This window comes from Xiphophorus couchianus, chromosome 22 (assembly GCF_001444195.1).
Source record: "Xiphophorus couchianus chromosome 22, X_couchianus-1.0, whole genome shotgun sequence".
NCBI classification, from domain to species: Eukaryota; Metazoa; Chordata; class Actinopteri; order Cyprinodontiformes; family Poeciliidae; genus Xiphophorus; species Xiphophorus couchianus.
Genome location: NC_040249.1, coordinates 3,311,676 through 3,325,309, shown reverse-complemented (window position 1 = coordinate 3,325,309; position 13,634 = coordinate 3,311,676).

Sequence of the window (13,634 nt, the reverse complement as noted above, 5' to 3'; positions counted from 1 at the left end):
CAAAAACACAAAAATACCTAAAGTTCAGAAGTTTGATGATATATCAAAATTAAATAAAAAGTATCGGCATTGGCAATATGGGCCGGATCAATACCCAAATATGCACTATGAATATAGGCATGTAAGACATGTTTTTAGATTAAATTTAAGATATTTTCAAATGAACCTCTGCTTCTGTTGAAGTTTGTCAAGTATTCTTTCAATTTGTAATAAAAGCTCTTTTACAATATCTGTGGAAATTAAAATCAAAGATTACAACTGTAAATAATTAGGACAAAACTATTCTAATGTCAAATCTTTTATATGTATATTCCATTGATGCCAGCACTGAGCTAATGTTCATGTTTCTGCTGTGACACACAGAGAGAGAGAGACAGAGCACAGAAGAAATGAGGACAATGGGACTTTCTGATGTAAAAGGTTATACATGTAATTCCTATGAAAACATCTGCATGAATGCAGGCGCATATAACTGTACATATAACTCACACGCAAACTCGCAAATATCTGTCGGAGCTGCTTGCCGGGGCATGTTCACCCGAGCCGTAAAAGTGAAGACAGAGAAGGGCGGAGTGGAGCCCATCGCGATTTTCAGAAGTTATAAATAGAGGAAAAGCTAATAAACATTTATGGAGCTGCTGTAAATCGCAGCGAGTTCTGCTATCCTCACAATGTCATTTGGATGCCCTTTAGAGATGAGGCCATTACTCACCCAGGCTCCCACTGCGTTTTGAGCCGGTGGCTCCCATTGGCCGCAGCTCCGGGGGTCGTCCAATCAGAACGCTGATTGTGGCTGCCTGTGACATTCACCGGGTTCTGGGCGTCCTCACGATGACATCATGATGCTTGGCCATTAATTTATCTCTGAGGTGTGAAATATAGGGTAAACTAAATGTTATTATCTCTTAAACATGTCGGTGTTAAAAAAAATAAATAAAAAAACATTGGTGTGTTTGTAGGAAACTGGATTTGTTGCCTTGCTGGATCTTATTGTAAGATGCAGTTTTAGAGTCTCAGCAAATTAATGTATGAGCTAAACGTATAAGAGAATGCAAGACGAATTATTTAGACTGTAAACGTTTCCGTAAGCTGTTTCATAAACTTTGACCTAAATTTTAATATTTTCAATGATCGAGAAGTTAAAAAAAAAACAAATGAATGTCTGTTCAAACTGAGGGGAAAATATTGTAACCTTTCTTAATAACAAACAACTTAAATACATATTTTAAAAGCTGTCACTTTGACCTAAAATTCAAATATCTTCAGTGATCGAGAAGTTGAAAAAGTGAAAGCCTGTTCCGACTGATGGAAATAATTTGTTTTAGCCTTGCCAAACAACAAAAACTATATAAAAAAAAAAAAATTTAAAGTCTTGTCATAATGCTTACGTAATATTTCACACCTACAAATATTCCACTGTAAAAACAATGAGACCTTAAGACAATTTCTCACGCAAAGTCTGATTTCTTCTGTGTCCGCAGGCTGAAGCAAATGATGGCGGGATTGTTTTCTGGCTGCTGCAACGACTCCTGAGCAGTGATGGAGTGTGTTATGTTTTAAAAGCTAATTAGCGTCACCAGCAGTATCAGCAGCCATCAATCTCCCGCTCAGTAAATAACCAGAATGGACCAAATAACCAAGTTTGGCCAATGACTGGGGTTGCAATTCTCGTCGCTAATGGTGGTCATTAACCTCTCGATGGCTAAATAATAGCTTCTTAATTAATTTGCTTCAAAGACAAAGTTTGCAATAGAATTTGACTATATAAATGGGTGGAAAGCCGCAAGGTGGACGGCAACAAGATTGGGAAGCAAATACGTAAACTCAGATGAAGTTATAATGTTTGTATTCAAACGACAGCTTCATGCACTAATCGTTGTGTTGGGTTTAATTTGACTGCCCTCCACAACGGGACAAAGGGCGTGTTTGTCAGACTTTTGGACTATTCTACAAAAAGGTAATCAATGTTGTTGATGGTTTCCATCATCTGAAACGATGACTTATGACATATTAGTCAGATTAACAATAAATTGTGAAAATGTAGCGACATTAGCTCTGTAGCTTTTTTTTCCCCTCTCTTTACGAAAAGCATCTGAAGACCAAATTCAAGCTTTTCATGTTGTGGATGATGCGTCTCACTGTGGTTTACAAAAAGGGCTGGGCGATATGGACTAAAGGTTTTATCACGATATTTCCTGGTACCATTGTGATAACAATAAAAGCAACGATAAGAAATATTTGTTACAACTTTTTTAGGTAACTGTTTTACTGCGGCAGAATATCACAGCAATTAAATCCCCACTAACTTAAATAATCCTCTTGAAAACCATTTCCAATTGTAATGCGCGTACAGAAGTGCAATATGTATCACTAAACTGCTCACAGTATCTGCATTGTCAAATTTATTGGTATTTTTTTTTGTGCTTTTATTGAACAAATTGTAGATAAAATAATAAAACTAACAATCCTGACAATAGGGGCACTTTGGTGGGATTTGTAAACAGTATTTATTGGAATTTATCATGACAACAACAAATCTAACTTCTAGTCATGATAAGAAATTTATCATCATAAATGATATGAAAAATGCCCATCCTAGTCCCAAAACCTTAGGAATTTTTTGAATTTCTTTCTTAGAGATTTTTTTAGCCCATCTAGCTTACTTTACCAGTCTAGTTCTGTTTAAATTATTTCTTTATTAAGTCAACCTTGCAATAATCTGACCTGGTTGTGGCTGGTAAAGTTGAACTCAACCTTCAAAAAAAAAAAAAAACCTAAATAAATAACAGATAGTACCCCAATACCTAATACTACCTTTTCTTTTGATGCATAATTTATTGGTAAACTTTTTATCTTTTGTAACTAGCTTTTCAGACGCAGTTTTTGACATTTATTTTTGGAAGACCAGAGGGCATTGAGCAACATCGTGATATCAAGTTAAACCATTTATATCGACAAAATTTTTAACTTGATTGACATGTTTGCACCAAAACACTTCATCCACTATGGCTGCTTCTAAACAGGCGCTCAGCTGATGTAACAGCAGCGCCTCGTTCCTTTTGTCGAGGACGCATCGCGATCTACATAACGCCACACTCTACATTCCTTCATCCCGGTTTAAACAAAGCACATGTTTTTACTTCCACTGGTGTTTTTTTTTTTTTTTCAGCCGGTGCCTCCATTTGCAATGACTCACGCTGACAGTCACAGCAGATTAAGGCTTATCTCAGAGCAGAACATTTTATGAACAGCGCATGCTGTGGTTTACTATTCCCGTTGCTCTGCTGCTGACCAGATAAAGATGCCCTAATTCGGTGAATTCAGCCTCAGTCCACACATATTAGGCCCCCGTACAACCTTATTAACTTTCAGATTCTGCTCTCCGTTCACTCTTCTTCATCCTTATTCTGCACTCTGCCACGCTTACATTACTCCTCTTCTCCCTTTTAACCGCCCTCCCTTCCCTTTCTCCGGATATAAGTACAGCCAGATCTATTACTTGGGCCCTGCGGATGTACCGAGACAAAATGAGAGACTTTGATTTTCTAATGCCATTAGACTATATATAAGTGTGCGTGCGCGTATGTGTGTGGTTGGTGCGGGTGGGCGAGTGTGGAGATCTGATGGAGGACTCAATAAGAGAAGAAGAGCTGAGATTTATTAGTGGGACACAAGTCCAAAATCAATCAGGTGATTGAATCAGGATATTATTGGTCGTAAATTAGAGTTGTTTATGTCAGAGAAGGGAAGGAGCAGACTAGAGGAAGACACTGAGTGCCCTACCGACAACGGCAAGGTAAGCTTGTTGGTGGGATTATTTGATTCTTTATGACATGACTAATACATGGCTGAGTAGTTAGGTCAGAGAAATGCCCTTTTCGACAACTCAAAGCATTTTTTATTTTGTGTAAGCGGTGCAGTGTGCACTGTCCTGTCAAGGAACATGTAATGTTTTTTATTCTTCTTTGCCAGATGAACGATTCAAAAAAGTAAATCTTAAGCAAGCAACCAAATAACATCAATGTTGATGGGCCACATACAGTAAATAATGGTATAGTGAAAGCACCATGTAATACACGTACACTGTTTCTAATGGTAGTTAATGTCATTTTTGTAAAAGTAAAGGCAGAGGCTAAACAGAAAGAAAACAAACAAGTGTGTGTGAAACACTGAAGAGTGGTTGGCCTACCAAAATTACTCCAAGAGCAAATCAACAATTCGTCCAGGTAAGATCCACCTTCACATGAAGAAAATCTAAACCACTGGAGGGCCTCGATCGCCTTGTTCTGGGTATAATTGTCCCAAAAGTTTTGGGATAATATGTGATGGATTAAGGAGAGAAAATTGGAACCTATTGAATTGTGTGTCTCCACAGGATTAAAACTTGGTCTTAACATTTGTTACATCTAATGGGGCACAAGGTCTGAGTGGTTTTGCCTTTTCACTGAGGACCAGATTTAAAGACTTTCTGCTACATCAGCACAGTTTTGAAGTCCTAACATTGGCTCCTTGTAGCTCAGAGAATAGACTTTTATTAGTTTATAAATCACTGATCGCTTCAGCATTAAATACATTAAAGATCAACCTTCCAGGTTGATCAAACCTGGAAGGTTCTGGTCTGCATCCCCAGAACCAGAACCAAACAAGGAGAAGCAGCACTCAGCTTAAGCCTCGTCTTAAGGCTGAATATATTTTAATTAATATCTCTTCATTTCAACTTAATTCTCAGCTTTCACTTTAATTCAGTTTTTATCTTTCTTACTCATCCTCATCTGGTACCTCCTTTCAGATCCCATTACACCTTCCAATCCCAACGTTCTCTCTGTTCCCGTCTTGTATCTATTCTTTCCCTGTTTTACTAGGTTCCCCTTCAGTCCTCCTTAATTTCGTCTCCCCACCTGTAACCGGGTTTTATCAGTCGTAGCAGGTCTGTTTGTCTACCAGTTACAAAGGCATGCCTCTGCCAAGAATGAGATAACAGAGGAGGAAACCATGCGATGGCTGCTGCTTTCTCGTCTTCCCCTCTCCTTTATCTGTTCTTCCTCTTTATCTACCTTTGTTTTCCCCTCTGCCTTGCTTTTTCTTCTCGCTCTCTCTCTCTCACACACCCAAACTTATTTTTTTTCTACTCTTGTTTCTTCTTGTTTGAGCTCATTAACCCGCTGAATCAGAAATGGATCCGAACGCTGCTCTGCCACAGGACCTGGCTGCAAAACACACCCCCACACACGTTTGCTTGGCTATCTTTGTGGGGACTTTCCATTGACTTCCATTCATTTCTACAGCTTAAACCTTACCCTTGTCCTAACCCTAACCATTACATACCTAACCCTAACCCCAACCAAAACTCAATTCACACCGTAGTCCTAAATCTGACCCCTCACCCAAAAACAGTGTTTCCCCTTGTGCAGACCTGGCTTCGGTCCCCACAACGTAGTATGTGTCAGGAAAATGGTCCCCACAAGATATTACAAACACACGCACACACACCCACACACACAAAACCAACGTGTGCACAAAAATAAAGAAAAGCTGTTTGAACAAATACAAGTCCAAGAGCTGTACACATTAAAACATGCATACAAACACATAAACACGCTTGAAGTAATCAAACGCCCCTCCCAAACTCTCCACCAAACACACACACACACACCCACACACACACACACACGCAGGCCTGCCATCCATCCATCTTAGCTCCTTGATTAGATTAGGCATTATTAATGGAGGGCCTGTGAGCCGAGCAGACAGTGGGGTCATGCTGAGTTTAATCCCATTCTCAGATAACTTCATTTGGCTTGATGCGATTGTTATTGCCCCAGTGCTAGATGTTTATAGGAAACAATAGCCCTCATAACACATCCAGACATCCTATTTAAAGAGGGTCAGGCAGGGGCGCTGGATGCAGCAGCTCCTCTTCCCGCTGCAAGCAGTCCGGCGTTGTTGCTGATTTAAGGACCTGGCCGTTTCCCATGCCTCGACAAGAAGGATTAATGGGCATATTGAGAAGTATTACCTTTGCAGAGTAAGCACACATACGCCATAAGCCCGCGCGTCTTGCTGTACGGGGATAGGCGAGCAAAAGCAAAGGGAGCTGTGCTGGAATTTTGTGATAATCCTGATCGTGGGTTCCAGTGAGCAGTAAATCGTCTTTTACCGGTTTGTCACAGGGAGTTTGCTTACAAAGAATAAACATTAAGCATGGATGGCTTAACTTTAAAATGGGTGGTAATCGACAAGGTGAATAAAGCTGTCTGAGGTGGCGTGATAGAGAGGAAAAGAGGAAACCAAATCGCACTCTGCATGACGAAGGAGAAAGCAATTAAACTGGAAGAGTGCGCTATAAAGAGGAGGGTATCAGATTACCATTAAGATGATCCAAAATGCAATCACGCACACAAGTTTCTAAATGTAATGTTAAATAACGATCAAATTTTAATAACGAAGTAAAGTTTTTTGTCACAAATCAAGGATAAACGTTCTGATTAGTATTTAGGCGAAGACGTTGGATCGGTAAGCTTCCATCTTCATTTGTTGTGTCCAGATGACGTCTGGTCCAGTTACAGGCAGTTTAACTGTAAGGCTGATTATTATATGACATTATGTATGAATAAATCGGGAAGTAAGAGTCTTGGGAACTTGAACAAAAACTTGTGGTCGAGAAGGTTTCTCTGCTGGAGGAGGAATTTAAGCTGCCATCCAGTTGTAGCCACATTAGCAAAAGCGCTAATGCTAACAGCCAATTCTGGCAGCCAGTTGAGCTTCTTAAGCCTGGCGGGGTTATTGCTATGACACACCTTTGCAGTGGTGTGTTCTATTATTAGGATACACAGAAAGAACTTGTAGAACTTTTTATTGAGGTTTTACGTCTCAATTATCTCAGCAATAATACTAACACCAAAGCCAACCTTGCTAGCAAGCTCATCTTCTTAACCTTGAGACGGCTGATACTGTTTCAAGTATCAAAGTTGACGTTTCCACATGTTTATATCTGTAATTGCTCTGAAAGAGAGTTTTCTTAACCTGTAAATCTGCTGGTTTGGAAGTGATGGACATAATTAAGACAAAGCATCACAGACTATAGAAACATTGTGGTTAAACTGACAAGTACTCCCAATTGTGTGCAAACTTTATGTCATTGGTAAACTTAGGACTTATGTACTAAAAAAAAGGATCTAATAATTTTAAAGTATATTTTAAGCATTTGTTGTAATTTCTTATTACAACTAAAGACTTACTTAAGTCTTTTTGGGTTCTTTTTTTGCTGTTGAGACATCATCTTTGCTCAGAAATATTTACTATAAATGAACCACACCGCAATCATTTTAATAGTCACACACTGCTTTATGAGTGCATATAATGTTGGTTCTCACATTAATATAGATGGATGCATAAAAACTGCTCTGAATCCATATTCAGGACACATTTATGACCACCAACCACATAATTTGATGTAATTTTTCTTAAGGAAATGACGAGGCATACAAATATCAAAACAACATATCCAACTTCCAAAACTAAATTCCGTCATCTTAATTTTAACAAGGGAAAGAATATGCACTAAAGGAGATGATCGGGCCATGAGCCGGGTTTCATTTTCCAACATTACAGACCATGTGAAGCTGCTCCTTAGTTTTTGCTTTGAGCGTTTTATGCCAAAGCAAAAAAGCCTTATATAAGTAACAGCACGTTAAAAGTTAGACTTGCTGACATTTCAGTTAGCGCCTCATCACATCTGACGCAATACCTTTCAGGCTGAAATCAGAGGGTTTTAAAAAATCAAGGCAAAACAATGAAAGATTGGAATCAACTCAAGAGCTCTTAGGCGAAAGCTTATCTTGTGTCATGTTGCTGTTCTTGTTAGTGTTAGCATGCTGCTCAAGGACCACTCTGTGCGGGTGGGTTGGTCATCGCCAAACCAGAAATGGAGGCCCCCGCAGATCCAGTTTCCTTGTGATGGATGGTTCTGGCTAGAAACTGGCAGTGTATCCCTCTTCACTGCGTCATTAGTGATGTTGTGCATCGAGACTACAGCTCAGACCAGTTTTTTTTATTTTTATCTGAACACCTGCGGTACTGTGGCTAAAAACGTGCAAAAAGAAAACCTTTGAAAATGGATGTGGCCTTTGTCACAGCAGGATAAATGAAACCAAAATCATTTTTTATTTAAAATCCGAACCTTTTCTAATTTTCGTTAAGCTCAACAGCCTGTATTTATTGTTTGAGACTTTGATTTTGAAGCAAGGAAGAAAGTTGCTGTACAGTGATTTGATGGAGCAAAGTCAATTTCAAAAGCGTAGAAGGATCCTCCTCAACTCTCAAACTGTTTATGTGTTAACATTTTGTGTGCCCAGGAGAAAAAGACAGAGTAATGGTTTGTAATGATTGAGAGAATCGTTGTGTTGTAATCATCATTTAATTAGGGTTAGCAGTTAGCATCTACTTTGTAGCTTCCCATAAGCTACAAATGCTAAAATGCTAAACAAGCTAGGTCTTCCTTTAGTTTAGCCAAAGCATAACCCTAATCTTGAAATGCAGTTACTGAGAATTGAACAAACAATAAAACACAATCTCTTTCCTATGCTAAAGACAGGAGAACATGCAATTTGCAAAGTAAACAGGAGAGTAAACAAAAAAATAGCTGGCGGCCCAAACGTGCCTTTATGGTGAAATAAAAAAAATTTAAAAGTCAAATATAGAAAATGATGCTGGATAAGTACATATCTATCTCGCCACCATACACAGTCAAAATGACGACAGGGGAGGCAAAAAAAATTGAAATAGAAAAGGCTCGTTGTTGGTAAACTGCAGCAAAATGATCTATGTGAGATTATGCTAACGTAATAAAATCTGACTTTATTTAGCAGGGTTCCAACAACTGTTGAACTCCAACAATCAATTATTTAGAAAAGAAGTGTTTCACCTCTAAAAGCTTCTACAACTACATAATGCAGATCAGACATGTTTTATAATAATGCCTTGTATAAATAACGGCAAAATGTAACATTTTAGAACTAGATGTAAACAAGTAGTTCCACATCTTTACGGTCTGGCTACAATCATTTTCTGCTTATGTCCTCTTTTTTTACAAGAGTCCCAACCCACCAGGAAGACAAGTTTTACCTTTAGTATTGTCAATAGACGAAGCAATGTAACCATCAGAGTTTTTAATGTCGATGTATAACAAAATGCTAAATTAACTGAAATTCTGTAACAAGAAGACAACTACGGGAGCGACAAGAGTAATTTCTGTTCCTGTGACCTTGTACACAAGCCCACTTCACCTCGTTGTGCCTTTGTTCTTGGCGGTAATAAAATGACCCTGGCTCTGATATACACGCGATGGTACAAGAGAGGGGGAGTTCTGGTTTCTCCTCACACATGGTGCTGCTTGCTAGCAGCAGAGTCCAACCCTTCGAGCGCTGCAGGAGAGCAGACTCACCACGGACCGCGCAAGCTGTCGGGAAACCCTTGGCGGTCATAATGAGTTCGTAGCGTAATGCATCACGCTGCCGGTGCTAGTGGAAGTAACGGCATGCTGGGCCCGTAGCAGACGTAGGGAAAGTAAATCACTGACTCGCAGGCTAATCTCCAAAGTTTTTGTTCTCTTTGATAAAGGAGGAAAGGTTTATAGCTGTGGATACGTGAGGTATTTTGTCAAAGATTCCTACAGCGGCTTAGCCATTTGTTAGTCTTCACAGGTTGTTGCATCTTTTTCTCAGCTGCAATCCAGACTGGAGCTGAGCTACAGTATGTCTCTGGAGACTTTTCTAGGTACATTTAACATCTAGAGGGGAATATGAGGCATCAGGTTGAGGAACTAGGCCTGTCAAATAAGCTTTTCTGGACGATAATTTGTCTCGGTAATTATTGCGATAAATGATAATATTTTGAGACCATTTCCCTGGGAACATGTTTTAGAAAAATATACAGGAAACACTTTGCTGCTTTGATTTTGATGATGATTTATGTATAACATAGTGAAGGTATAATACACTTTTTTTGGTCTAGATTCTGTGTTCTTGCCACTGAAAGGAATTTGAATATTGTTGATTTCTTATATGACAAAGCGCTACACCAAAAACAACCAATAAAACGGAAATGAAAACCCCACCCCGGCGAAATCACTAATAAAATAGATTACGATGTCTCTGTAAACAGAATTGCCCTTCAAAGTATATTAATCATCAGAATGTAACTTATCAAGCTCGGTTTAATTTATCATGCGATTAATTGGTAAATTGCGACAACCATAAAGAAGTCCCATCAAACAGGCTGATGTTAGCATTCTCACGTCGGCAAATTAAAAAGACTGAGAACGCTTCATGATCTCAAACTACACGTTGTATTCAGGCGTTTCTATTGAACTTTTCCACCTAAATTTAATGCACAAGCTGTTCTGCAAAGTTGCCTTGCCGTTCTGGCCGACTGCCAGCTTGATCGCAAGCGAATTTGATAACCGTCCTACTTTTACGTGCGGCGAGCTACAACTGATAGTTTTATACCGATCATCGGCCGTAAAGCTGTCATCGTCAGTCCGGGGGCTGCCAGAGGTCGCTTCCTCATGTCTCCCTCGGCTCGGCCTGCGGTTTTGTGTGCACAACAAACAGCTGATAACAACTTACCCGCTGATAAAGGGGCTGCGTTTTAAACTGAAAGGGAAGTCAATAATGACACTTTAGAGTGATACATTACAGCCTTTACCCTGCTGGGAGTGGAGATGATCTCAACACGGCGCTGATTACAGTACAGAAAGAGGACCCTGTTTGGTTTCTGTGAGTGTCTTTGTGAACAAGACGAATGGCCCTCCGCTCCACTGGGAACTTTTTTCTAGTATCGCTTGGCAATGCAATGCGTGTGGCGTTTGATTCTATTAATGCGTGTTATTGGTATTTATGTGGCGTATAAATATAAATAAAGTTCAGGACGTTCCTGTGCACATACACAGCAGGTAATTGTGCATTTTAGTGGCATATATGTGTGTTGCACCTGGAAGCCTGACGTGTGCGTATTTACAGAGCTGAAGAGAAGCATTACCCTAAGTGGCAGGCTCAATAATGGAGCTGGGGTGAATAATTCATACCTGGATAGGAGCTCCAATGAGGATATCAAGCATCACGCATTAATTTGCTGCATGAGAAATGAGGCCTAAGTTGTGCCGCAGTGCTTCATTGGCAGAATATTTCATGTGACTAAACTATGTTTGTTTCTGGAGAGGGTTTGGCTGAGAATTATTTTGCTTTTTTTTTTTTTTTGCCCCCATTTCGTCCTCCAGTATAACAAACAAAGTCACTTTAATTTTGGTTTAATCAGTTGTTTGTCTGACCTGTCTCTCGTCTGTCACCAGGTAACCCGGCAACCAAGAAAATCGTAGACAATTGTGCTAATTTAAAATCAAAATGATCTATAGAAACCCACACTGACCAAAGAAAACTGGTGATCCAACTTGAATACATTGTGTTAACTGGTCAGACGTAATCTAGTCTTGTTTATCCTACATTTATTACATTTAAACTGACAAAACACAAAACCTCACCAAGTATTGTTGTCTAGTTTCTAGAGCAAATATCTGAGTATACTTGAAGGAAGATACAACTAACTTACAAGGAACTTTTCTGCAAGATATAGGAGCTTGCTTTCAGTCAATGACTTCTGAATATTGATTAAAAAAACAAACAACTGAGTTCCACTGGCAGATTTTTTTAACTTGTAACATGGGAAATAAGTGAAAAAAACATGAATTATTTTGTTTGTGTCTGTAAGGTAAAAAAAATGTGAAAAAGTTCAAGGTGTTTGAATAATTTTGCAAGGCACTAACGATGTGAGTTTAAGGGTGTCTTAACACCTCGTAATCCGGTAACATTTTATACAATTTTGTAACATTTTCACCTGGTGAGGTTGGTTTTCACACTGCAACTACGTCAAACCAGCCAAACCCTTGGAAAACTCTGTTCATCTCCCTGCCTGTGGTGGCGCTGCACCTAAACAGCAAGTGACACGAAAACCGCTGAAGAAGAAACTGAGAACAAAATGTAAACAAAAATGGAATCACATCAGATTTTAGCAGTTGTAGGATTTCTCTTTCGTCGTTTGGATAAAAGCCACAAACCATTTCTCCCGCTACCTCTAGACTCATGTGTTTTTTTTTTATTTTTATTTTTATTTAATGCCCGGCACGATAGTCCGCTTCCTGCATTTGGAGCGGCCTCTGCTCTGCTTGGCATTCACATATGCATTTCAACCGCGCCAGAGTTTGCTTTAATCAAACCAAATCATGGGTTTCCAGGCGAACCAGAGTTAAAAATTTTGGAGTTTGAGTGCGCGTTTACACCTCCAGCCAAATAAACGAGAGTTTAATTAAAGCGAATTAAACAAGGCTGGTATGAATGCACCCCACGACGATTTGTCTGGTTGTTGCATCTTCCTCTCTATCCTGTGCATTTGGATAAAACAACTGAGCAGCCACGCTTGTCTGCTCAGATCTTTTAACTTTTACATCTCATAAACATGGGAACACATACATCCATTAATCATCTTCTTCCTAATAAGGTGATCCATTGTTTGAAGAAAACTTCATCTAGATGCAGTTTACAAGTCTATATAGAGGTATGTTATGTGGAGATCTGTTGTTGTGGAATGGAGGGAATGAGAAGACATGAATATTGCATTAGAGCTTTGTTATGCTCAGGCTCTGGACTCTCCTAATGGGGCACTTTACCAACTTGCTATATCCATTAAATGAGAGTACCATATGTGAGTGGATGTGCTCTGAGTGAGTCTGAGTGTGAGTGGGATGAACAACTGAGCCTTTATTTGCGTTGATAAGTGATGTGCTGCTTTTTTTTTCTTTCGTTTTCTCCTTCCTGATTGAGTCTCTGTGTTTTGCGTGTGACGAAATCTGACCACGACGTTTCTGTGGGGTGTATTCATAACCTAAACAAACACTCTTAAAATAATGCCTTGTGGCTCGTGTGAAAAAAGAAAATAAAAAATGTGGAGGAGAACATATTTTCCTTCACATCACTTGTGGAGGAACGTCACACAGGCGAACCGCGATCGTTCCCAGGGCTTATCTCCCGAGATAACAGCGATGGCTGTTTGTCTAACGTCTACAGTGACCTCTCAGTTGTTGCTTCTCGTTTTTTTTCCCTGTCCCCCCTCTCTCTCTTTAACTTTTCCCTTGTGATCAAGGTTGTGAAACTCGATACCCCCGGTGCACTCTGTTTTCACCTGGTCGTCACGGTAACACAAAAACACCGGGCGGTCGTGAATGAAATTCCTCCGTGTCATCAATCACTGGCCGACAAAGACGGGATTGTTGTGGCCTTCTGGAGGAGAGGTGGGGGTGAAGAGGAAGGAGGTGGGGGCGTGGGGCTGCTGGCTGAGGCTGAGGCCGGCTGCTTTGTGCGGTCTGGACCAGCAGACCCTTAGCTGAGACCTGGATGTTTGCACTGCTTCTCTGACCCTGGCACTGATTCAGTTTCTCAGTTCAGAGGGAGAAAGAGAGAGAGACTGTAGACTGAAGTGAGGAAATAAGTAGGTTGTGTTAGTTGAGTTTGGGGCTACGATTTAACGGTATATTTAACAATTAGACTGTGGAATAAGTCAAGAAATGCTGTTTTCTTTTATCACTC